This window comes from Schistocerca cancellata, chromosome 1 (genome assembly GCF_023864275.1).
Source record: "Schistocerca cancellata isolate TAMUIC-IGC-003103 chromosome 1, iqSchCanc2.1, whole genome shotgun sequence".
NCBI lineage: Eukaryota > Metazoa > Arthropoda > Insecta > Orthoptera > Acrididae > Schistocerca > Schistocerca cancellata.
Window position 1 is genome coordinate 1,197,826,312 of NC_064626.1, and position 26,392 is coordinate 1,197,852,703.

At 46.4% G+C, this 26,392-nt stretch overlaps 3 non-coding genes across 3 annotated transcripts; all 3 read right to left on the bottom strand.

Moving 5' to 3' along the window:
• Positions 1-21,413: 21,413 nt before the first annotated feature.
• Trnas-cga (transfer RNA serine (anticodon CGA)) lies at positions 21,414-21,488 on the bottom strand. Its single transcript has one exon. It is a non-coding gene; the product is annotated as a tRNA-Ser (tRNA).
• A 1,069-nt stretch (positions 21,489-22,557) lies between these two features.
• Positions 22,558-22,632, bottom strand: Trnas-cga (transfer RNA serine (anticodon CGA)). Its single transcript has one exon. It is a non-coding gene; the product is annotated as a tRNA-Ser (tRNA).
• A 497-nt stretch (positions 22,633-23,129) lies between these two features.
• Positions 23,130-23,204, bottom strand: Trnas-cga (transfer RNA serine (anticodon CGA)). The gene has a single exon. It is a non-coding gene; the product is annotated as a tRNA-Ser (tRNA).
• Positions 23,205-26,392: the final 3,188 nt, after the last annotated feature.

The following is a 26,392-nucleotide window of genomic DNA, read 5'->3' on the forward strand; positions in this document are numbered from 1 at the left end:
TAGCTACCTGTTCTGACGTTGGTCCTACTGTTCTCTAGCAGACAAGCATGCAACTAGAAATACATTTGCTCATTCACCCTCTCACACAGAAGGAAGGGGGATGACAGTATCTTATCATATACAAAGAAAAAAAATATGAAAGAAAGCGGATGTAGGTTCTGTATGAGACTGTGTGACATGAATTACATATAAACTGCGTTTTAAAGTGTACTAGTGTGACAGATCGTTTTTGTTTATGTGTAAAAGTAACACGTTCCACTGCTGAGTCTCCTCCCAGATAGTCAGAAACACCAAGGTAAATTTAGAAGAGGAATTTTATGCCGTAAATGACAACATATTTAAGAAATTAACATGAAAGGAATCCAACAGAGACCTTTCAACACTTCCTTCGCTTATCGCAACGTAGCGTAACAGTTAGTTCACTGTGATGCGACTATCAGCAGTCACCAATTAGTTAACTCTCTGCACATTGTCTGGAGTGTGTGCATTACGAGGCCTGCCGCTGCGAGGACAATCCTCAATATTGCCGTACCCGCTTTCATCACGTAACCTGCTTGCCCACCGACTAACTGTACTGCGATCGACAGCAGCACCTCCATACACATTTTTCAGCCTCTTGTGGATGTCTCCCACTGTCTCGTTTTCACAGAACACGAATTCTGTGAGAGCACGTTGCTTCTGACGAACGTCAAGTGTAGCAGCCTTCTTAAAGACATGCTGTGACGGCGCCACTCACGGGAACAGGTTGAACTAAGTTTGAAAACAAGCGGGAAGGATGTATCTACACACTGCAAAACTTTCACACATGCAGAATGAAAACTGTATTTTTACAAAAATAGTGTGCATTTCCTTTGGAGTGACCCTCGTATGTTCTATATAGCTTATATATTTCGTTTATCAGTGTGATTACTTCATGCGTATACGAGGGTTGACTGAAAAGTAATGCCTCCACCCTCGTAACTCTTCAACAGTTGGCAGCATTGGTTCGCGTCAGGCACTGGCTTATTGGCTCAAATGGCTCTGAGCACTATGGGACTCAACTGCTGTGGTCAGCAGTCCCCTAGAACTTAGAACTAATTAAACCTAACTAACCTAATGACATCACACAAATCCATGCCCGAGGCAGGATGGGAACCTGCGACCGTAGCAGCAGAGCGGCTCCGGACTGGAGCGCCTAGAACCGCACGACCAGCACCACTGGCTTATTCCGTAGCCGCTTCTCTACAGCTCCCGTTGGCTGGAAGCCTTACCATTGAACGTTTGAGTTGTTACAGTGTAAAGTATGGAACCCTTCGCGGACGGTCAGTCAGTGCTATTTAAGCAACGTGTAATCATTGAATTCGTGACAGCAGAAGGTGTCACTCCAAGGAGATTCGTCAGAGAATGAAAGCAGTTTGGGTTGATGTGAGTACTGTGCGTCGTTGGGCGAATGAGTCTAAAGATGTTGCGGCGGGAGCATCTGACCTGCATGACAAACAAAGAGTTGGACGTCCTGTGACAGCAACCACCGAGTTTCACAAGAAAAATATTGACAGATTGATTCAATACGATCGTCTTTTCACTCAGAGATTGCAAGCAAAATCGGCAATTCACAAGAAAGTGTGGGTCACATTATTGTTTTTCTTGGTTATCGGAAGATCTGTGCACGGTAGGTACCCCGGATGCTGACTCCTGTAATGAAAGTGCACAGAATTGAAATTTTCCAGACCCTCCTCTGGCTTTACGAGAATGAAGGTGATGCCTTTCTTCATTCAATTGTGACACACCATTACGTGGATACACCATTACGATCCGGAGAAGAAACGTCAGTCTATGGATATCGACACAAAGACTCGCCCCAGAAAAAGGAATTCAAGACGCCACCCTCAGCTGGAAAAATCGTGGCTACTGTGTTCTGGGACGCAGATGGTGTTACCCATGTTGAATTCCTTCATCGTGGAACAACAATAAATTCGGAGGGTTACAAAAAATGTTCAAATATGTGTGAGTTGTTAAGGACTAAACTGCATAGGTCATCGGTCCCTCGACTTACACACTACTTGAACTAGCTTAAACTAACCTATGCTAAGAACAAAATACACAGCAATGCCCGAGGGAGGACTCGAACCTTCGACGGGAGAGTCCGGGAGGGTTACATAACGCCACGAACTCTGAAACGACGACTAACAAGGGTCCGAAAGGAAAAGGGGAATGCTTTCCTGCAGTATGACAATGCCAAACCACACACTTCACGTGCCACCACAGGAGAACTTCAGAGACTGAATCTTACCACCGAACGGCATTCTCCATACAGTCCAGATTTAACACCGTCTGACTTCCATCTGCTCCCCATAATGAAAGACGATCTGCGGGGACATCATTATGCTTCTGATGAAGATGTTGAGAGAACTGTGAGACTGTGGTTGCGGAAACAGAGTGTCGACTTCTTCCGTGACGGCTTCAGAAAACTTGTTCATCGTTGGCAGAAATGTATCCAATTGGCTGGTGATTATGTGGAAAAGTAAATACTTGCAATTAAAGATCACATTCTAAGGATTATATCTGCGTATGATTTATTAAAATATTCCTATCCAAAACTAATTAATGAAGGTGAATGCATTACTTTTCATTCAACCCTCGTTCATACCGTTTCGTATTTTTTATTTAGCTACTGATAACCAAGATAAATTGGCAAGAAGATGGAAACAGTACAGAGCAAAACTGTACAGCGGAGAAGAACTGCCCGAAGACATTATTCAGCGAGAAACAGAAGTAGAGGCAACTACGCTGGCTTAACCTACGAGGTCTATCGAGAAATTGTGTTCCCATGACGGATAAAGAATAAAAAAGCATCACTAAGTAAGAAGTATTTATTGGAATATTTACATAAATTCGCTGGCTACTTCTCGACACCGTCAGAATCATTGTTCACCATTTACTGCAACGCTGCATCAGAAACTATACGTCCATGTCACGTGAGTCGGCCGTCAAAGGTCCGGAACCACGAAGTCACGCCGGCCTGAGTGGCCGAGCGGTTCTAGACGCTACAGTCTGGAACCGTGCGATCGCTACGGTCGCAGGTTCGAATCCTGTCTCGGGCATGGATGTGTGTGATGTCCTTACGTTAGTTAGGTTTAAGTAATTCTATGTTCTAGGGGACTGATGACCACAGCAGTTAAGTCCCCTAGTGCTCAGAGCCATTTGAACCATTTGAACGAAGTCACTTCAGTCTGCATCTCATCGCCGTTGTGGAAACGTTTTCCCGCCAGAAAACGCTTCGTGAGACGGAAGAGATGAAAACCACTTGGGGCGAAGTAACGCCTCTTGTCAACATCCCCTTCTCTTGTCCTGGATCGTCCTCGCCAGATTTTTCAGTGTCTGACAATACCGATAATCATTTACGGTCACCCCTCGCGGTAAATGCTCGCATAGGATAGGACCACACCACATCGATCCAAGACGACAGTGCACTTTTTCTTTTTTTTTTTTTTTTTGAGTGACTCTCTACTTGAATTTGGTCGTCAGAGGTGCAGAAGTGAACCATTCCGCCAATGCATGGATTTTTGTTTTGTAACTGGTGTGCCATGCGACACTCATGCTTCACGTCAGTGTGAACACGGTCGAGAAACTCGTCATCTTTCTCTGTGTACCGTTGTAGAAATGTCAATGCTGCGACCAGACATTTGGTTTTGTGTTCATCTGTCAGTTGCCTTGGCAGCCATCTGGCACACACTCTGTGAAAACCAAACCACCCGGAGACAACTTTGTGCAACAGGGAAGGACACATCTGGGGGAATGGATGAGAGAGTTATGAAATCGTATAGCGCCAGTTCTGTGAAACTGCTTACCGCACATTTTCCATCAATTCTTGTGTGCCCAGGGACGATAGGTCACTTCGGTCTTCGTTGTGAATATAAGTTCGTCCTTCAGCGACTTGTCTGCACCATCGTCTCACCATATTGTCGCTCATAATGCCGTGTCCATACACTTGGCTCAATTGGCGAATAACTGTACGAACCTCACAGTTCGCGGATACACTGTCAGGGCAGCCATTTTATCCTATTACGGTGCGGTAATCTTGCTGTCACAAGAATGAAACTGCAATTCATTATTCCGACATATTCCTGCACAAGCGCTTTCCTATCCTACAACTCATGCTCTCTCTGGACGCGATGGAAACTTAGTTTTCTGGATGCATCTCGTATCTTGAAAGATGAGTTTAAACTATTCTAAAGAAACTGAAAAACAGTAAAGCTCCTGGCACAGGATACATTCCAGCTGAACGTGCATATCAGGAAGAACTCAAATCAACAAATGAAATTTATAATCTTGTGTACAATATGTATGAAAAGGGAAAACTGCCTACATATTATGCAAAAAAAAATGTTATTATACCCATTCCCCAAGAAGAGAAATACCATGAAATGTCAAAACAAGAGTCTAATTGTTCATGCATCTGAAACAGCAGCCACAGGTGTCCTTAATCTCATAGAGCAGAAACCCGAAGCCACATTCTCAGAAAATCAGTTTGAATTTCGGATAAATAGAGGATCCAGAGAAGGAATACTAGCTTTGAAATATGTTGTAGGAAACGACAGGAAAGGAAGACAAGGGGCAACAGGTTTTAGGTCTTGTAAAAAGCAGGAATAGATTACAAAGATCGTAGAGTACCATTACAAAAATGAGACACCTGTTGGTAATGGAAGTAAGAAACCAACAAGAACTGCAGACATAATAAGACGCCCTTACCTTTGTCCAGCGCATACAAGACGCACTTAAAAACGACGAAGTAGACTCTCTGACAAGTATACCTATACATGGCCAAAGAACGAATACGTTAGGATACGCCAATGGTCTAACAATCACAGCTGAAAATGCAAAATACCCTGTAGCCACGTTAATGGAAGTAGGTAAGGTAATAGCGAAAGAACGTAAAATAAGTTCAGAACGAACAGAGCCAATCAGAAGACAGAAGTAGAACTGCTTAAGCGCGAAATACTTTTAACAAGAAAAATAAGATCTTGCCTTCAAAAAGAAACAACACTGAAATAAGGAAAAGGTTCTCGAAGTTGACGTTTGGACACTGGGGACCGAGGGAGAGGAGAAACTAAATTGTTTCTAGATGTGGTATTATAGACGCTTGCTCAAAATAAAGTAGACTAACAGACTTAAAAGCAAACAGGTCGTTAAAACAGTGGGTGAAAACATAAGCCTTGGAAAGTCAGTTACCACAAGAAGAAAATTGTTTATTGGGCTTCGGGAAAGACAGCTAAAAGGAGATCAAGAGTAAGGTACACAGAACAAATTACGAAACATGTGAGATGTAAGACCTACGGAAAAAGAAGAAGAAATCAGAAAGATGTGACAAGTGGAGTTCTTCCGGCAACTTAACTGCTGTCAACAAATCCTCCTATTGATCCCTGCAGAAGAATAAAATACGACTAGTCAGTTGAAACCGGTATAGCCATTAAAAAATTTACATGAATATTTGACTGAAATAAACATTATTTTTGAACGCTTTAGCATTCCGTTGACGTCAGGATCGTTATACGAGTGCTATCCAGAAAGTAACAGACGTTTCGGTCTGTCGCCGCGATGGGCGAGGCTACGTCCGCCATATTGGTGCCACAGCGTTTCTACACTCAATACGCATCGACGGGTGGTAGCGTGTGGTCTGTGTGTCTGCTACTTTGCTTTGTGTGACGCGTTAAAATGTACTCTACAATGGAAAATCTCACCCCTTGTGAAGTGCGTTCTGTGATTAGGTTTTTGTTGGCGAAAACCTGCAAACCAAACGAAATTTATCGCGAATTTTGTGATGTGTACGGGAAAGGAATGTTCACGACGGGGACCACAATGGTAGACGTAGCGTTGTGACTTACGAACTGTTGATGAAAATGTATGTCAAAATTCGTGAAAATCGTCGTTTCGCGATTACGCAACTTTTTCAACATTTTTTCCCAAATTTCACGGATTTCGGTGCATGTCACTGTGACGAAGATGCTCGGTTACCACAAATTTTGTGCAAGTTGGGTTCCCAAAATCCTAACGGTAGACCACAGAAAACAGAAACTGGCTGCAGCATTACCTACCTCGAAAATTGCGAGAGAAACGGTAACAAAGTTATCGGTCGTATCGTAACTGCGCCGAGACTTGGGTGGAGCACATCAGTTGTGAAACAAACAGGTAGTCGATGGAATGAGGACAAGCAAATTCTCCTAAGAAACTAAGGAAGGGTTTGAAAACGCTGTCAGCGAGAAAGAGCATGGCTACTGTATTTTGGGACTATTTCCTCGAACGTAGCACAACAGTCAGAGAGGTATTGTCAGACACTGATAAGATTAAGGCGGACCATGCAAAACACGTATAGGAGAAACGTAGCACAAAAGTTTCTTTCTGCATGACAACTCGTGTCCACACACGGCCAATCGTACGCGAGAGTTAATGCGGGGTTTTGGATGGCGGTTTTGGATCATCCACCGAACGACTACCACCTCTTTCTAACAATAAAGACACAGTTCGCTACACAAAGCTTTGATACTGACACCAAAATGCATGCCGGTGTAAAAAAAACGGTTGCAATCACAGGCGCAGATTTCCAAAGAGACGATAGTAAAAGTTCAGGAGACATATGTCAGTTTCCCAGGTTATAATCAATCTCATACAACGTATAAGTTATTATTGTGTGTTCTTGGCGTTTGTTGACAAGTCGTTTTCCAAAAGTATTTAGTATACATAACATACATCCATTTCAATGGGAGATGAGTTCACCCACCATTATATTTTGTCTTTGCAAAGATTTATGTATTTGATTTGTGGTCGATGACGCTTATTACTACATTTTTCACAGATTACGACACCTATTCCGAAAGCAAGGTCCGGTCGGCCGCAAATTGAAACCACCGTGAAAATCACCAATGTTTTCTTTGCAGCAGTTAGCTACACCCTCCAGCTACTTCCCTACATAGTCGCCGCTCAGATTTAGACATTTGTCGTAGCGTTTACCAACTTTCCAGTACCCTCGTCATAGAAGCAAGCCCTCTGTGCTTCCTGCCAATTCTCTACTCTATACAGCTCGTTGGCTGTGCCAGGACATTGTCTTCACAGCCAGCGCTCCATGTGAGCAGGGATGAAACAGAGGGATAGTCAATTACGGGCTCTATAGCGGGTGATCAAACACTTCCCGTCGGAAACGCTGCAGGAGCATCTTCATTGCCCCTGCAGAGTGCGGCCGAGAATTGTCAAGCAGAAAGAAACGTATGACAGTTATGTTATGTGGGCTGCATGACATAAGGCGAAATCTCAAACCAGACACTCGTACTTGTCGAGAGACACTATTCTTCTAATCATCTTTACGTGCTCGCTGTGCGCTCAGAACTGACGCAGAAATGACGCAACGTCATTGGATTTTTACTTTGGTTTCCATTTCGCACCCCATCGGACTTACATTCCGAATAGCTCTTGTAAGTAGCTCTGTTGTGTTATGTAGTTTGATTCTACACTACTGGCCATTAAAATTGCTACACCAAGAAGAAATGCAGATGATAAACTGGTATTAATTGGACAAATATATTATACTACAACTGACATGTGATTAAATTTTCACGCAATTTGGGTGCAAAGATCCTGAGAAATCAGTACCCAGAGAAACACCTCTGGCCGTAATAACGGCGTTGATACGCCTGGGCATTGAGTCAAACAGAGCTTGGATGGCGTGAACAGGTACAGCTGCCCATGCAGCTTCAAAACGATACCACAGTTCATCAAGAGTAGTGACTGGCATATTGTGACGAGCCAGTTGCTCGGCCACCATTGACCAGACGGTTTCAGTTGGTGAGAGATCTGAGAATGTGCTGACCAGGGCAGCAGTCGGAAATTTTCTGTTTTCAGAAAGGCCTGTACAGGACCTGCAACATGCGGTCGTGCATTATCCTGCTGAAATGTAGTGTTTCGCAGGGATCGAATGAAGGGTAGAGCCATGGGTCGTAACACATCTGAAATGTAACGTCCACTGTTCAAAGTGCCGTCAATGGGAACAAGAGGTGACCGAGATGTGTAACATATGGCACCCCATAACATCACGCCGGGTCATACGCCAGCATGGCGATGACGAATAGACCCAATGTGCGTTCACCGCAATGTCGCCAAACACGGATGCGACCATCATGATGCTGTAAATAGAACCTGGATTCATCCGAAAAAATGACGTTTTGCCATTCGTGCACCCAGGTTGGTCGTTGAGTACACCATCGCAGGCGCTCCTGTCTGTGATGCAGCGTCAAGGGTAACGGCAGCCGTGGTCTCCGAGCTGATAGTCCATGCTGCTGCAAACGTCGTCGAACTGTTCCTGCAGATGTTTGTTGTCTTGCAAACGTCCCCATCTGTTGACTCAAGGGTCGAGACGGGGCTACACGATCCGTTACAGCCATGCGGATAAGATGCCTGTCATCTCGACTGCTAGTGATACGAGGCCGTGGGATCCAGCACGGCGGTCTGTATTACCCTCCTTAACCCACCGATTCCATATTCTGCTAACAGTCATTGGATCTCGACCAACGCGAGCAGAAATGTCGCGATACAATAAATCGCAATCGCGATAGGCTACAATCAGACCTTTATCGAAGTTGGAAACGTCATGGTATGCATTTTTCCTTCTTATACGAGGCATCACAACAACGTTTCACCAGGTAGCGCCGGTCAACTGCTGTTTGTGTATGAGAAATCGGTTGGAAACTTTCCTCATGTCAGCACGTTGTAGGTGTCGCCGCCGGCGCCAACCTTGTGTGAATGCTCTGAAAAGCTAATCATTTTCATATCACAACTTCTTCTTCCTGTCGTCTGTAGCACGTCATCTTCGTTGTGTAGCAATTTTGGCCAGTAGTGTATGTAGATATTGCTAAATAATGGTCTTGATGACCGTAACCGTCTGTGCTTTAAAATAAATAGGAAAGCACAATTGGCGAAGGCATTGTCTTCAAAACTTCTAACACAAATGCGGAATCGTCAGCCAAATGTTCCAGATACCTGACAAGAAATGAGATTGGTGGTGAACATCTCTAGCACATAATATCGTGTGAGTATTTAGTTAATACTAGAAAGCGATATTAGAAGTGATAAACACGTAAACTCAGTACTAGGAAAAAAGACGAACTGCAGTCTCAGATTAGTCGGGAGAGTCCTGAGGAAGTGTAGTGTATCTCTCTCTTCTCTCTCTTAAGTCTGCAACCTTGAAGTAGGTATGCTGCAGTACGCCAGTCCTGTGTTCTGTATGTCTCCCCCTTCATTTCCACTTACCTAGTGCATTCGACATCATTCACGTGTAAAATTCTTATTTGCTCCAGCGATTCTTCCAATCAATAGCTCTTAATATTACTGTTCGAATGACATTATTGTGTCTGTGAGTTCACAGAGATCTGTTTCCTTGTGTTCTTCTCAGCTCATCTTCCTTGGCAACTCTGTCTTTCCAACCTATCTCCATCATCCTCCTGCAGCACTCCACATCCAGGGCTTATACGCCTCTTCTCTCTTGTTTTCCTGTTGTCAAATTTTCACATCCTTATATTCTTCCTCATATTAAGTGCAATTTTTGCCTGTTACGTTCTGCTCACAATCTCTTTCCGGTTTCTATCATCCCTTGTAATCCTGCTTCCCAAATAGGTAAATTCCTCTACCAATTCTAGCTCCTCTATTCTCATTCTTATTCTTAACGGTTCATACTCTTCTTCGGCAGTACGTAACATCACCTTAGTTTATTCTGGTTTATTCTCATACCATACTGAATGTAGAAAATTCTTTCAAGTGTGCTGAGGACATTCTTTTGATTGTTTTTCCTCTCCGTGATCACATCAATATCATCTGCGTAACGCAGCGTGTCTATCTCCTGCCAATTAATTCTGATCCCCAACTCAGCAGTTCCACGAACTTGGTCTATAGCTCCTCGGACGAGTTGTTATGAAGATCTGCGTATCTTATTTGTGACTGATGATGCTTATCGCTACATTTTTCGCAATTTGGCTAATTCTGGTGTACTTTGTTGTTTTATTCAACGTAGTTATTACTAGATAGCGACCTTGGGGGGCAGAAAACATACGTGCTTTAAAATTAAAGGGAAGGTGACACTGGTGCGACCAATTACAGGGCTATTACAAATGATTGAAGCGATTTCATAAATTCACTGTAGCTCCATTCATTGACATATGGTCACGACACACTACAGATACGTAGAAAAACTCATAAAGTTTTGTTCGGCTGAAGCCGCACTTCAGGTTTCTGCCGCCAGAGCGTTCGAGAGCGCAGTGAGACAAAATGGGGACAGGAGCCGAAAAAGCGTATGTCGTGCTTGAAATGCACTCACATCAGTCAGTCATAACACTGCAACGACACTTCAGGACGAAGTTCAACAAAGATCCACCAACTGCTAACTCCATTCGGCGAAGGTATGCGCAGTTTAAAGCTTCTGGATGCCTCTGTAAGGAGAAATCAACGGGTCGGCCTGCAGTGAGCGAAGAAACGGTTGAACGCGTGCGGGCAAGTTTCACGCGTAGCCCGCGGAAGTCGACGAATAAAGCAAGCAGGGAGCTAAACGTATCACAGCCGACGGTTTGGAAAATCTTACGGAAAAGGCTAAAGTAGAAGCCGTACCGTTTACAATTGCTACAAGCCCTGACACCCGATGACAAAGTCAAATGCTTTGAATTTTCGGCGCCGTTGCAACAGCTCATGGAAGAGGATGCGTTCAGTGCGAAACTTGTTTTCAGTGATGAAGCAACATTTTTTCTTAATGGTGAAGTGAACAGACACAATGTGCTAATCTGGGTGGTAGAGAATCCTCACGCATTCGTGCAGCAAATTTGCAATTCACCAAAAGTTAACGTGTTTTGTGCAATCTCACGGTTTAAAGTTTACGGCCCCTTTTTCTTCTGCGAAAAAAACGTTACAGGACACGTGTATCTGGACATGCTGGAAAATTGGCTCATGCCACAACTGGATACAGACAGCGCCGACTTCATCTTTCAACAGGATGGTGCTCCACTGCACTTCCATCATGATGTTCGGCATTTCTTAAACAGGAGATTGGAAAACCGATGGATCGGTCGTGGTGGAGATCATGATCAGCAGTTCATGTTATGGCATCCACGCTCTCCCGACTTAACCCCATGCGATTTCTTTCTGTGGGGTTATGTGAAAGATTCAGTGTTTAAACCTCCTCTACCAAGAAACGTGCCAGAACTGCGAGCTCGCATCAACGATGCTTTCGAACTCATTGATGGGGACATGCTGCGCCGAGTGTGGGAGGAACTTGATTATCGGCTTGATGTCTGCCGACTCACTAAAGGGGCACATATCGAACATTTGTGAATGCCTAAAAAAACTTTTTGAGTTTTTGTATGTGTGTGCAAAGCATTGTGAAATTATCTCAAATAATAAAGTTATTGTAGAGCTGTGAAATCGCTTCAGTCATTTGTAATAACGCTGTATAGTGAATTATTCCAGCGTTTGGAATCCTTACCAAGTAGACATGAATGGACACTGGCCGAAATTAGATATGCGCTTCTAGGTTGGCAAGAGGTCGGTGTAGCCCGCATCAGAGGGCAAAGTCGTTGGAAGAAACACGGCGAAGTTGGCGCGAAATTTTATTGAGTAACAATAGAGAAACCTTATTCGAAGAAGACCTGGCGACTCTTATGCTGTTACCATTGCATATCCTGCAAACCGGTAAGAGCGGCATCGCCACATATATCAGCAGTCTTATGCAGCCCACCAGGAATTCCTCTCCTGAGTGGCTCTGTTCATCTGAGAATAGCACTTGCACCCCTTACACTCAATTATTTGTTGGATGCATTCCAGTCGCTGCGTTTTCCCACAGATTTCCTCTAAAACTCCCTCACGTACCATCCAAATTACTCCTCGATGTCTTAACACATGTCCAGTCATCCCGCCCTTCTCTTGTTAGTGCTCACTACATTGTCTTCTTCTCCACGACTCTGCAGAGAACATCCTCTTGTCAGTCCAACTAATTTTCATCATCCGTCTACAGCACCACATTCCAAACGCTTCATTTTCTCCCCTTTTCCGGTTTTCCCACTCTCCATGACTCACTTCAATACAATGTTGTGGTCCTAACATTCATCCTCAGAAGTATCTTCATTGATTTAAGACAAATGATAATGCAGACTTCAGCGAACAATGCCCTCGTTGCCGCACTAGTGTGTCTCTTATTGTGTATTCTCCTTGCTTCGTCCTACATGTGCAATTTTCCTTCCAAGGTAGCAAAATATCTTCACTTCGTCTGCTTCGTGGTTCCTTACTGTGGTGTTAAGTTTCTCGCAAATATCGTTTCTGCTACTCCACATTACTTCAATTTCCTTCGATTTAGTGTTAGTCCATCGTGTGCGCCCGTGAGACTGTTCATTCCATTTGGGGCGTAGCGTGCTGCGTCGCGCCATTGTAAGTCGGACGGTACAGAGACGATAGAGACAGACAGTAAGCCATGGGTCAATCATGACAAATGTACGCTCTGATCCAGCAGTAGGCGCAAGTAGTTACGGCTGTGGCCGAAATGTGTCAGCATCTTACAGACCGAATTCCTTAACTGCCTAAATAATTATTTCGAAGACAAAAGTATCTTTTGTTAATTTTATGACTTATTTATTACTGATGATTTAATAGGTTTAATAATTAGAAATGAAATGTCGTTATTTCATTTAATTGAGTATATGCTAGCGTGAGAACTATGAGTGTGCAGAGGGAGTGAATCTACTACAAGAGAAAATTTATAGTGTTCAACTAGACATTTTATGTTACTGGGAAACAAGAAACATTTTACGATAATAGAATTTCCAAAGAAAGGGGGGAATTTTGAAATTTGTGGATTTTCTGAATTCATTCTTTTAGTAATTGCTTGTAAAGGCTGCTAAGTCGCGATTTGTCAAACGTAAAAGACGCAGGATTGCTCGGCTTAGTACTGATATCGGACTGGCTGTGATGTTTCTCAGCCAGTCAGATGGCAGTACATTCGGTTTGTTTTGTGAAGTGTAAAGTAGAATTCGGAGCTCACCCATAATCATCTTCTGACCAGGTACTGTGGAGTACCACAGAGTACTCGCGAACAACTGCTGAAGACGAAAGCGTGGAATTCCTATTTTTAAATGTGTAAACTGTGACTTTTGACAAACAATCCTGTTGGAAGAGCATCCACAACTGTGCATTGTACCAGTGGTTGAAAATACCGCTTCATTGTAAATTTCTTTTATTATCACGACCGGTTTTGGGCTCTCATAATCCCATCCTCAGGTGTCACAACTTCCTGTTCTGCGCTCATAGGTAGCACAGCGCGCCATGTCCACGTCCATCGCGGCGCTCGGGGGCCACAGCACACTTGCGAACCTGAGGATTGGCTTATGAGAGCCCGAAACCGCTCGTGATAATAAAACAAATTTGCAACTGAAGCGGTATTTTCAACTTCTGGTGTGACGTATGAATAAGCAAAATCCGCGTGGCGTATTGTGCAAGACGAGACCGAAAACTGAGCTTTCAAAGCGACAGAGTTGTGTAACAGTTGAGCAAGCTGACACGGGCAGTTCGTTTTGTAATCTTTTTGGTAAGGGGTTCGGTTAACTACCATAAGCTAGCTGTCCTGAGTGGCTGTGATTGCGTGGCTGCGCCGAAATTGTAACTTCAGATTAACACTGACTTGGCGGTGTTTCGTATAAAAGGAGTAAGTACACTCCTGGAAATTGAAATAAGAACACCGTGAATTCATTGTCCCAGGAAGGGGAAACTTTATTGACACATTCCTGGGGTCAGATACATCACATGATCACACTGACAGAACCACAGGCACATAGACACAGGCAACAGAGCATGCACAATGTCGGCACTAGTACAGTGTATATCCACCTTTCGCAGCAATGCTGGCTGCTATTCTCCCATGGAGACGATCGTAGAGATGCTGTATGTAGTCCTGTGGAACGGCTTGCCATGCCATTTCCACCTGGCGCCTCACTTGGACCAGCGTTCGTGCTGGACGTGCAGACCGCGTGAGACGACGCTTCATCCAGTCCCAAACATGCTCAATGGGGGACAGATCCGGAGATCTTGCTGGCCAGGATAGTTGACTTACACCTTCTAGAGCACGTTGGGTGGCACGGGATACATGCGGACGTGCATTGTCCTGTTCGAACAGCAAGTTCCCTTGCCGGTCTAGGAATGGTAGAACGATGGGGTCGATGACGGTTTGGATGTACCGTGCACTATTCAGTGTCCCCTCGACGATCACCAGTGGTGTACGGCCAGTGTAGGAGATCGCTCCCCACACCATGATGCCGGGTGTTGGTCCTGTGTGCCTCGGTCGTATGCAGTCCTGATTGTGGCGCTCACCTGCACGGCGCCAAACACGCATACGACCATCATTGGCACCAAGGCAGAAGCGACTCTCATCGCTGAAGACGACACGTCTCCATTCGTCCCTCCATTCACGCCTGTCGCGACACCACTGGAGGCGGGCTGCACGATGTTGGGGCGTGAGCGGAAGACGGCCTAACGGTGTGCGGGACCGTAGCCCAGCTTCATGGAGACGGTTGCGAATGGTCCTCGCCGATACCCCAGGAGCAACAGTGTCCCTAATTTGCTGGGAAGTGGCGGTGCGGTCCCTTACGGCACTGCGTAGGATCCTACGGTCTTGGCGTGCATCCGTGCGTCGCTGCGGTCCGGTCCCAGGTCGACGGGCACGTGCACCTTCCGCCGACCACTGGCGACAACATCGATGTACTGTGGAGACCTCACGCCCCACGTGTTGAGCAATTCGGCGGTACGTCCACCCGGCCTCCCGCATGCCCACTATACGCCCTCGCTCAAAGTCCGTCAACTGCACATACGGTTCACGTCCACGCTGTCGCGGCATGCTACCAGTGTTAAAGACTGCGATGGAGCTCCGTATGCCACGGCAAACTGGCTGACACTGACGGCGGCGGTGCACAAATGCGGCGCAGCTAGCGCCATTCGACGGCCAACACCGCGGTTCCTGGTGTGCCCGCTGTGCCGTGCGTGTGATCATTGCTTGTACAGCCCTCTCGCAGTGTCCGGAGCAAGTATGGTGGGTCTGACACACCGGTGTCAATGTGTTCTTTTTTCCATTTCCAGGAGTGTATGTATCGAAATTTTCACTCGAGGGTTCTCCATTCCCAGCCTGACACTGAAACCTGTAATGCAACCTGTAGACACAATTAGTGCGGATGGTTCACTACAGCTCATCCAGTTGAGCAACAGTGATTCGTTTCGAACAAGGAAGACGTGTGGACCGGACTGCAGAAGAAGAAATCACTGCGAGGTGAGAGAACACTTTTCTGTGGGACGACCATTTCTAAAATGCTCCTTCACCCATTCAGCTGATCCTGTAATCCCTGCTCACTTTCACTGAACGCAGTAATGTCGCCAGAGAATGTAAGAGTTGCTATCATTTCACCCATAATGTTAATTCCAAACTTTCAACATTCTTTAATATGTTCACCACATGCACAGTTTGAACACATCTACATATATATCTACATGGATACTCTGTGAATCACATTTAAGTGCCTGGCAGAGGGTTCATCGAACCACCTTCACAATTCTCTATTATTCCAATCTCGTATAGCGCGCGGAAAGAATGAAAAACTATATCTTTCCGTAAGAGGTCTGATTTCCCTTATTTTATCATGGTGATCGTCTTCCCTATGTAGGTCTGTGTCAACAAAATATTTTCGCATTCGGAGGAGAAAGTTGGTGATTGGAATTTCGTGAGAAGATTCGGTTGCAACGGAAAACGCCTTTCTTTTCATCCAAATTCTGTATCATTTATGTGACGCTGTCTCCCATATTTCGCGATAATGCAAAACGTGCTGCCTGTCTTTGAACTTTTTCGATGTACTCCGTCAGTCCTATCTGGTAAGGATCCCACACCGCGGAGCAGTATTCTAAAAGAGGACGGACAAGCGTAGTGTAGGCGGTCTCCTAAGTAGGTCTGTTACATTTTCTAAGTGCCCTGCCAATACAACGCAGTCTTTGGTCAGCCTTCCCCACAACATTTTCTATGTGTTGCTTCCAATTTAAGTTGTTCGTAATTGTAATACCTAGGTATTTAGCTGAATTTACAGCTTTTAGATTAGACTGATTTATCGTGTAACCCAAGTTTAACGAGTTCCTTTTAGCACTCATGTGGATGACCTCACACTTTTCGTTATTTAGGATCAACTGCCACTTTTTGCACCATTCAGATGTCTTTTCTAAATCGTTTGCCACTTTGTTTTGGTCTTCTGATGACTTTATTAGTCAATACACGACAGCGTCATCTGCAAACAATCGAAGACGGCTGCTCAGATTGTCTCCAAAATCGTTTATATAGATAAGGAACAGCAAAGGGCCTGTAACACTACCTTGGGGAACGCCAGAAATCACTTCTGTTTTACTTGATGACTTTCTGAAATGTGACCTCTCTGACAGGAAATCACAAATCCAGTCACATAACTGAGACGATATTCCATAAGCACGCAATTTCACTACGAGCCGGTTATGTGGTACAGTGTCAAAAGCCTTCCGGAAATCCAGAACAGTAGGGCAGATAGGCAGCGTCCCTGTTTTACACCCCTTTTAATAGGCTAAGTGTACTTCACTCATAAATCTGTATTATGAATGAAGTTTGCGGAACTAACGGTTACATTTCAACGGATAACACGGCTCTTGCACCCATCACGAACTCCGGTGCATCTGACTTTCGGGCGTTTTGCAAGCGGCGATTATTCTCCGAACTAGACAGTAGTCTTCTGGATGAGATTTTCACTCTGCAGCGGAGTGTGCGCTGATATGAAATACCTGGCAGATTAAAACTGTGTGGCGGACCGGGACTCGAACTCGGGTCCTTTGCCTTTCACGGGCAAGTGCTCTACCAACTGAGCTACCCAAGCGTGAGTTCGAGCCTCGGTCCAGCAGACAGTTTTAATCTGCCAGGAAGTTTCGTATGAGCGCACACTCCGCTGCAGAGTGAAAATCTCATTCTGGAAACATCCCCCAGGCTGTGGCTAGGCCATGTCTCCGCTGTATCCTTTCTCTCAGGAGTACTAGTTCTGCAGGGTTCGCAGGAGAGCTTCTGTAAAGTTTGGAAGGTAGGAGACGATGCACTGGCTGAAGTAAAGCTGTGAGGACGGGGAGTGAGTCGGGCTCGGGTAGCTCAGTTGGTAGAGCACTTGCCCGCGAAAAGCAAAAGTCCCGAGTTCGAGTCTCGGTCCGGCACACAGTTTTATAATGTGCCAGGAAGTTTCATATCAGCGCACACTCCGCTGCAGAGTGAAAATCTCATTGGTTAAAGTAGACACTTCCATAACAGTAACCAAAGCCCTACAGAAATCCAACTACTTTAAAAAGATTGTCAGATGCGACAACAAGACTAGAAATTATCGCATGTGTGCCGGACCGAGACTCGAACTCGGGACGTTTGCCTTTCGCGGGCAAGTGCTCTACCAACTGAGCTACCCAAGCGTGAGTTCGAGTCTCGGTCCAGCAGACAGTTTTAATCTGCCAGGAAGTTTCGTATGAGCGCACACTCCGCTGCAGAGTGAAAATCTCATTCTGGAAACATCCCCCAGGCTGTGGCTAGGCCATGTCTCCGCTGTATCCTTTCTCTCAGGAGTACTAGTTCTGCAGGGTTCGCAGGAGAGCTTCTGTAAAGTTTGGAAGGTAGGAGACGATGCACTGGCTGAAGTAAAGCTGTGAGGACGGGGCGTGAGTCGGGCTCGGGTAGCTCAGTTGGTAGAGCACTTGCCCGCGAAAAGCAAAAGTCCCGAGTTCGAGTCTCAGTCCGGCACACAGTTTTATAATGTGCCAGGAAGTTTCATATCAGCGCACACTCCGCTGCAGAGTGAAAATCTCATTGGTTAAAGTAGACACTTCCATAACAGTAACCAAAGCCCTACAGAAATCCAACTACTTTAAAAAGATTGTCAGATGCGACAACAAGACTAGAAATTATCGCATGTGTGCCGGACCGAGACTCGAACTCGGGACGTTTGCCTTTCGCGGGCAAGTGCTCTACCAACTGAGCTACCCAAGCGTGAGTTCGAGTCTCGGTCCAGCAGACAGTTTTAATCTGCCAGGAAGTTTCGTATGAGCGCACACTCCGCTGCAGAGTGAAAATCTCATTCTGGAAACATCCCCCAGGCTGTGGCTAGGCCATGTCTCCGCTGTATCCTTTCTTTCAGGAGTACTAGTTCTGCAGGGTTCGCAGGAGAGCTTCTGTAAAGTTTGGAAGGTAGGAGACGATGCACTGGCTGAAGTAAAGCTGTGAGGACGGGGCGTGAGTCGGGCTCGGGTAGCTCAGTTGGTAGAGCACTTGCCCGCGAAAAGCAAAAGTCCCGAGTTCGAGTCTCGGTCCGGCACACAGTTTTATAATGTGCCAGGAAGTTTCATATCAGCGCACACTCCGCTGCAGAGTGAAAATCTCATTGGTTAAAGTAGACACTTCCATAACAGTAACCAAAGCCCTACAGAAATCCAACTACTTTAAAAAGATTGTCAGATGCGACAACAAGACTAGAAATTATCGCATGTGTGCCGGACCGGGACTCGAACTCGGGTCCTTTGCCTTTCACGGGCAAGTGCTCTACCAACTGAGCTACCCAAGCGTGAGTTCGAGCCTCGGTCCAGCAGACAGTTTTAATCTGCCAGGAAGTTTCGTATGAGCGCACACTCCGCTGCAGAGTGAAAATCTCATTCTGGAAACATCCCCCAGGCTGTGGCTAGGCCATGTCTCCGCTGTATCCTTTCTCTCAGGAGTACTAGTTCTGCAGGGTTCGCAGGAGAGCTTCTGTAAAGTTTGGAAGGTAGGAGACGATGAACTGGCTGAAGTAAAGCTGTGAGGACGGGGCGTGAGTCGGGCTCGGGTAGCTCAGTTGGTAGAGCACTTGCCCGCGAAAAGCAAAAGTCCCGAGTTCGAGTCTCGGTCCGGCACACAGTTTTATAATGTGCCAGGAAGTTTCATATCAGCGCACACTCCGCTGCAGAGTGAAAATCTCATTGGTTAAAGTAGACACTTCCATAACAGTAACCAAAGCCCTACAGAAATCCAACTACTTTAAAAAGATTGTCAGATGCGACAACAAGACTAGAAATTATCGCATGTGTGCCGGACCGAGACTCGAACTCGGGACGTTTGCCTTTCGCGGGCAAGTGCTCTACCAACTGAGCTACCCAAGCGTGAGTTCGAGTCTCGGTCCAGCAGACAGTTTTAATCTGCCAGGAAGTTTCGTATGAGCGCACACTCCGCTGCAGAGTGAAAATCTCATTCTGGAAACATCCCCCAGGCTGTGGCTAGGCCATGTCTCCGCTGTATCCTTTCTCTCAGGAGTACTAGTTCTGCAGGGTTCGCAGGAGAGCTTCTGTAAAGTTTGGAAGGTAGGAGACGATGCACTGGCTGAAGTAAAGCTGTGAGGATGGGGCGTGAGTCGGGCTCGGGTAGCTCAGTTGGTAGAGCACTTGCCCGCGAAAAGCAAAAGTCCCGAGTTCGAGTCTCAGTCCGGCACACAGTTTTATAATGTGCCAGGAAGTTTCATATCAGCGCACACTCCGCTGCAGAGTGAAAATCTCATTGGTTAAAGTAGACACTTCCATAACAGTAACCAAAGCCCTACAGAAATCCAACTACTTTAAAAAGATTGTCAGATGCGACAACAAGACTAGAAATTATCGCATGTGTGCCGGACCGAGACTCGAACTCGGGACGTGTGCCTTTCGCGGGCAAGTGCTCTACCAACTGAGCTACCCAAGCGTGAGTTCGAGTCTCGGTCCAGCAGACAGTTTTAATCTGCCAGGAAGTTTCGTATGAGCGCACACTCCGCTGCAGAGTGAAAATCTCATTCTGGAAACATCCCCCAGGCTGTGGCTAGGCCATGTCTCCGCTGTATCCTTTCTTTCAGGAGTACTAGTTCTGCAGGGTTCGCAGGAGAGCTTCTGTAAAGTTTGGAAGGTAGGAGACGATGCACTGGCTGAAGTAAAGCTGTGAGGACGGGGCGTGAGTCGGGCTCGGGTAGCTCAGTTGGTAGAGCACTTGCCCGCGAAAAGCAAAAGTCCCGAGTTCGAGTCTCAGTCCGGCACACAGTTTTATAATGTGCCAGGAAGTTTCATATCAGCGCACACTCCGCTGCAGAGTGAAAATCTCATTGGTTAAAGTAGACACTTCCATAACAGTAACCAAAGCCCTACAGAAATCCAACTACTTTAAAAAGATTGTCAGATGCGACAACAAGACTAGAAATTGTCGCATGTGTGCCGGACCGAGACTCGAACTCGGGACGTTTGCCTTTCGCGGGCAAGTGCTCTACCAAGTGAGCTACCCAAGCGTGAGTTCGAGTCTCGGTCCAGCAGACAGTTTTAATCTGCCAGGAAGTTTCGTATGAGCGCACACTCCGCTGCAGAGTGAAAATCTCATTCTGGAAACATCCCCCAGGCTGTGGCTAGGCCATGTCTCCGCTGTATCCTTTCTCTCAGGAGTACTAGTTCTGCAGGGTTCGCAGGAGAGCTTCTGTAAAGTTTGGAAGGTAGGAGACGATGCACTGGCTGAAGTAAAGCTGTGAGGACGGGGCGTGAGTCGGGCTCGGGTAGCTCAGTTGGTAGAGCACTTGCCCGCGAAAGGCAAAAGTCCCGAGTTCGAGTCTCAGTCCGGCACACAGTTTTATAATGTGCCAGGAAGTTTCATATCAGCGCACACTCCGCTGCAGAGTGAAAATCTCATTGGTTAAAGTAGACACTTCCATAACAGTAACCAAAGCCCTACAGAAATCCAACTACTTTAAAAAGATTGTCAGATGCGACAACAAGACTAGAAATTATCGCATGTGTGCCGGACCGAGACTCGAACTCGGGACGTTTGCCTTTCGCGGGCAAGTGCTCTACCAACTGAGCTACCCAAGCGTGAGTTCGAGTCTCGGTCCAGCAGACAGTTTTAATCTGCCAGGAAGTTTCGTATGAGCGCACACTCCGCTGCAGAGTGAAAATCTCATTCTGGAAACATCCCCCAGGCTGTGGCTAGGCCATGTCTCCGCTGTATCCTTTCTCTCAGGAGTACTAGTTCTGCAAGGTTCGCAGGAGAGTTTCTGTAAAGTTTGGAAGGTAGGAGACGATGCACTGGCTGAAGTAAAGCTGTGAGGACGGGGCGTGAGTCGCGCTTGGGTAGCTCAGTTGGTAGAGCACTTGCCCGCGAAAGGCAAAAGTCCCGAGTTCGAGTCTCGGTCCGGCACACAGTTTTATAATGTGCCAGGAAGTTTCATATCAGCGCACACTCCGCTGCAGAGTGAAAATCTCATTGGTTAAAGTAGACACTTCCATAACAGTAACCAAAGCCCTACAGAAATCCAACTACTTTAAAAAGATTGTCAGATGCGACAACAAGACTAGAAAATTATCGCATGTGTGCCGGACCGAGACTCGAACTCGGGTCCTTTGCCTTTCGAGGGCAAGTGCTCTACCAACTGAGCTACCCAAGCGTGAGTTCGAGCCTCGGTCCAGCAGACAGTTTTAATCTGCCAGGAAGTTTCGTATGAGCGCACACTCCGCTGCAGAGTGAAAATCTCATTCTGGAAACATCCCCCAGGCTGTGGGTAGGCCATGTCTCCGCTGTATCCTTTCTCTCAGGAGTTCTAGTTCTGCAAGGTTCGCAGGAGAGCTTCTGTAAAGTTTGGAAGGTAGGAGACGATGCACTGGCTGAAGTAAAGCTGTGAGGACGGGGTGTGAGTCGGGCTTGGGTAGCTCAGTTGGCAGAGCACTTGCCCGCGAAAGGCAAAAGTCCCGAGTTCGAGTCTCGGTCCGGCACACAGTTTTATAATGTGCCAGGAAGTTTCATATCAGCGCACACTCCGCTGCAGAGTGAAAATCTCATTGGTTAAAGTAGACACTTCCATAACAGTAACCAAAGCCCTACAGAAATCCAACTACTTTAAAAAGATTGTCAGATGCGACAACAAGACTAGAAAATTATCGCATGTGTGCCGGACCGAGACTCGAACTCTGGTCCTTTGCCTTTCGAGGGCAAGTGCTCTACCAACTGAGCTACCCAAGCGTGAGTTCGAGCCTCGGTCCAGCAGACAGTTTTAATCTGCCAGGAAGTTTCGTATGAGCGGACACTCCGCTGCAGAGTGAAAATCTCATTCTGGAAACATCCCCCAGGCTGTGGGTAGGCCATGTCTCCGCTGTATCCTTTCTCTCAGGAGTTCTAGTTCTGCAAGGTTCGCAGGAGAGCTTCTGTAAAGTTTGGAAGGTAGGAGACGATGCACTGGCTGAAGTAAAGCTGTGAGGACGGGGTGTGAGTCGGGCTTGGGTAGCTCAGTTGGCAGAGCACTTGCCCGCGAAAGGCAAAAGTCCCGAGTTCGAGTCTCGGTCCGGCACACAGTTTTATAATGTGCCAGGAAGTTTCATATCAGCGCACACTCCGCTGCAGAGTGAAAATCTCATTGGTTAAAGTAGACACTTCCATAACAGTAACCAAAGCCCTACAGAAATCCAACTACTTTAAAAAGATTGTCAGATGCGACAACAAGACTAGAAAATTATCGCATGTGTGCCGGACCGAGACTCGAACTCGGGACGTTTGCCTTTCGAGGGCAAGTGCTCTACCAACTGAGCTACCCAAGCGTGAGTTCGAGCCTCGGTCCAGCAGACAGTTTTAATCTGCCAGGAAGTTTCGTATGAGCGCACACTCCGCTGCAGAGTGAAAATCTCATTCTGGAAACATCCCCCAGGCTGTGGGTAGGCCATGTCTCCGCTGTATCCTTTCTCTCAGGAGTTCTAGTTCTGCAAGGTTCGCAGGAGAGCTTCTGTAAAGTTTGGAAGGTAGGAGACGATGCACTGGCTGAAGTAAAGCTGTGAGGACGGGGTGTGAGTCGGGCTTGGGTAGCTCAGTTGGCAGAGCACTTGCCCGCGAAAGGCAAAAGTCCCGAGTTCGAGTCTCGGTCCGGCACACAGTTTTATAATGTGCCAGGAAGTTTCATATCAGCGCACACTCCGCTGCAGAGTGAAAATCTCATTGGTTAAAGTAGACACTTCCATAACAGTAACCAAAGCCCTACAGAAATCCAACTACTTTAAAAAGATTGTCAGATGCGACAACAAGACTAGAAAATTATCGCATTTGTGCCGGACCGAGACTCGAACTCGGGTCCTTTGCCTTTCGAGGGCAAGTGCTCTACCAACTGAGCTACCCAAGCGTGAGTTCGAGCCTCGGTCCAGCAGACAGTTTTAATCTGCCAGGAAGTTTCGTATGAGCGGACACTCCGCTGCAGAGTGAAAATCTCATTCTGGAAACATCCCCCAGGCTGTGGGTAGGCCATGTCTCCGCTGTATCCTTTCTCTCAGGAGTTCTAGTTCTGCAAGGTTCGCAGGAGAGCTTCTGTAAAGTTTGGAAGGTAGGAGACGATGCACTGGCTGAAGTAAAGCTGTGAGGACGGGGTGTGAGTCGGGCTTGGGTAGCTCAGTTGGCAGAGCACTTGCCCGCGAAAGGCAAAAGTCCCGAGTTCGAGTCTCGGTCCGGCACACAGTTTTATAATGTGCCAGGAAGTTTCATATCAGCGCACACTCCGCTGCAGAGTGAAAATCTCATTGGTTAAAGTAGACACTTCCATAACAGTAACCAACGCCCTACAGAAATCCAACTACTTTAAAAAGATTGTCAGATGCGACAACAAGACTAGAAAATTATCGCATGTGTGCCGGACCGAGACTCGAACTCGGGTCCTTTGCCTTTCGCGGGCAAGTGCTCAACCAACTGAGCTACCCAAGCGTGAGTTCGAGTCTCGGTCCAGCAGACAGTTTTAATCTGCCAGGAAGTTTCGTATGAGCGCCCACTCCGCCGCAGAGTGAAAATCTCATTCTGGAAACATCCCCCAGGCTGTGGGTAATCCATGTCTCCGCAATATCCATTCTTTCAGGAGTACTAGTTCTGCAGGGTTCGCAGGAGAGCTTCTGTTCAGTTTGGAAGGTAGGAGACGATGCACTGGCTGAAGTAAAGCTGTGAGGACGGGGCGTGAGTCGGGCTTGGGTAGCTCAGTTGGTAGAGCACTTGCCCGCGAAAGGCAAAAGTTCCGAGTTCGAGTCTCGGTCCGGCACACATTTTTAATCTGCCAGTAAGTTTCAGTTACTCGACAGTTATGTTACTCGACAGCGGTCAGGTTTTCCAGAAATTTCACTAAATTTTTATCTTCTTTCCTGGACCTAGGTGGTCGCTCGAGTTTGGGCTGCGCAGATGAAGGAAAAGCTAAGAGTACCAGTGTCAAGTTGTCGCCAGCTGCTTTCCGATAATGAATAATGCAGCGCAGTGTCGTGTATGAGGGCCGACGCTCAACAAGTATCCACGCTCCCTCGGGTGCGGGCACAGACGTTCGTGCCGGAGGTATTGTAAGTAATTGGAGGACGTGTCCAGTGTTCGACAAAAACATACGCGGGAGGGCGCTGGGTGCGGTGCGTGCACCTGCTCCGTGAAACAGGCGGCACTTCAAAGTAACACCCGCCACCGGCCCCACACCCTGGGGCAGTCGCGCCGAATAATGGCATCTCGCCGGCGTGTACTTCATTACTAATGCTTCTGTTGTAGAGGAACGTGTTGCGTGAAAATACGTGTACGACAGAGAATGGAGATAAGTGGGAACATTAATGAAGTGCTGGGTGCTTTTGTTAACGTCTTGTCACAAGAGCCTTCCCTGTCATTCTCCTGTCGCTTGTCCCCTTTTTTAATCCAGTGCGGCTTCCGTCTCTCACCACTGCATTATAGAGCGTACCTCCCTCTCTCTCTTTATCTCTCCCGTGTGTGTGTGTGTGTGTGTGTTAGGAAGACAGAGGGAGAGACAGAGAGGGAGAGAGAAAGAAGGTGCGACAGATGGAGAGAGAGAGAAAGAAGGAGAGACCATAAAATCACTCAGCTATCTTCACTTACTGTTATTTGTATTTTGCCTACACTGAGCCTTTTATACTGAGTTGTTTTCACTCCACTTATGTTGTGGTTTTATATGTATGAGTGATTGATTGTCTCTGTGTGTGTGTGTCCTGTTGTAGTTTCGCGGATGATGCAGTAGTATACAGACAAGTTACAGCATTAGAAAACTGCAGCGAAATGCAGGAAGATCTGCAGCGGATAGGCACTTGGTGCAGGGAGTGGCAACTGACCCTTAACATAGAGAAATGTAATGTATTGCGAATACATAGAAAGAAGGATCCTTAATTGTATGATTATACGACAGCGGAACAAACACTCGTAGCAGTTACTTCTGTAAAATATCTGGGAGCATGCGTGCGGAACGATTTGAAGTGCAACAAAGGAGGTGGCTTACAAAACACTCGTTCGACCTATACTTGAGTATTGCTCATCAGTGTGGGATCCGTACCAGGTCGGGTTGACGGAGGAGATAGAGAAGATCCAAAGAAGAGCAGCGCGTTTCGTCACAGGGTTATTTGGTAAGCGTGATGGCGTTACGGAGATGTTTAGCAAACTCGAGTGGCAGACTCTGCAAGAGAGGCGCTCTGCATCGCGGTGTAGATTGCTGTCCAGGTTTCGAGAGGGTACTTTTCTGGATGAAGTATCGAATATATTGCTTCCCCCTACTTATACCTCCCGTATAACGAACGTAAAATTAGAGAGATTCGAGCGCGCACGGAGGCTCTCCGGCAGTCGTTCTTCCCGCGAACCATACGCGACTGGAACAGGAAAGGGAGGTAATTACAGTGGCACGTTAAGTGCCCTCCGCCACACACCGTTGGGTTGCTTGCGGAGTGTAAATGTAGATGTAGATGTAGAATACATTCACCGTTGGTGGGACACAGGGGGATGGCTGAAACTGCTTTCACACTATACGCTTCCGTTTTTATGGTGATCTGCTCCAGCTGCTGCAGACGCTGTATTCAACCTGAAAGTGTTAATCAAAGTTGCGGAGAAATATTCGTCGGTGCTCTGCTGCGTAGCAATCAGATTTGCTTTCCGTTCTTGGAAACATTGGTGCCAAAAAAATGATCCGTGAAGTCACTTCTTTTCCGAAGAAAGCATCAAATTATTTAATTAGGACTGAACTGTCCCGTCGGAATTGTTCTCGAGCTGGTATTCATTAATAGATCACACTTGAGTATACGTTGTTTGTGGAAATAACACGTATCTTTTTGAAATGAACGGAGTTTTACTGACCTCAGTGTCAATGAAATTCTTCTCGCGCATGAATTAGCGATTCTCTGTTATATATAATTTTTTTCAAAATTTTTCAATGGCGTCGATTTGTTCTTTTCAATTAACCTCAGGATCTTTGCTCATGTAATTACATTGTATTAAGAACAAAAGCTTACTATCTAAGAGTGATTATCCAAGCGCACTATACCATACAGTATTAGAGAATTTGTTCTTTTCGATTAACCTCAG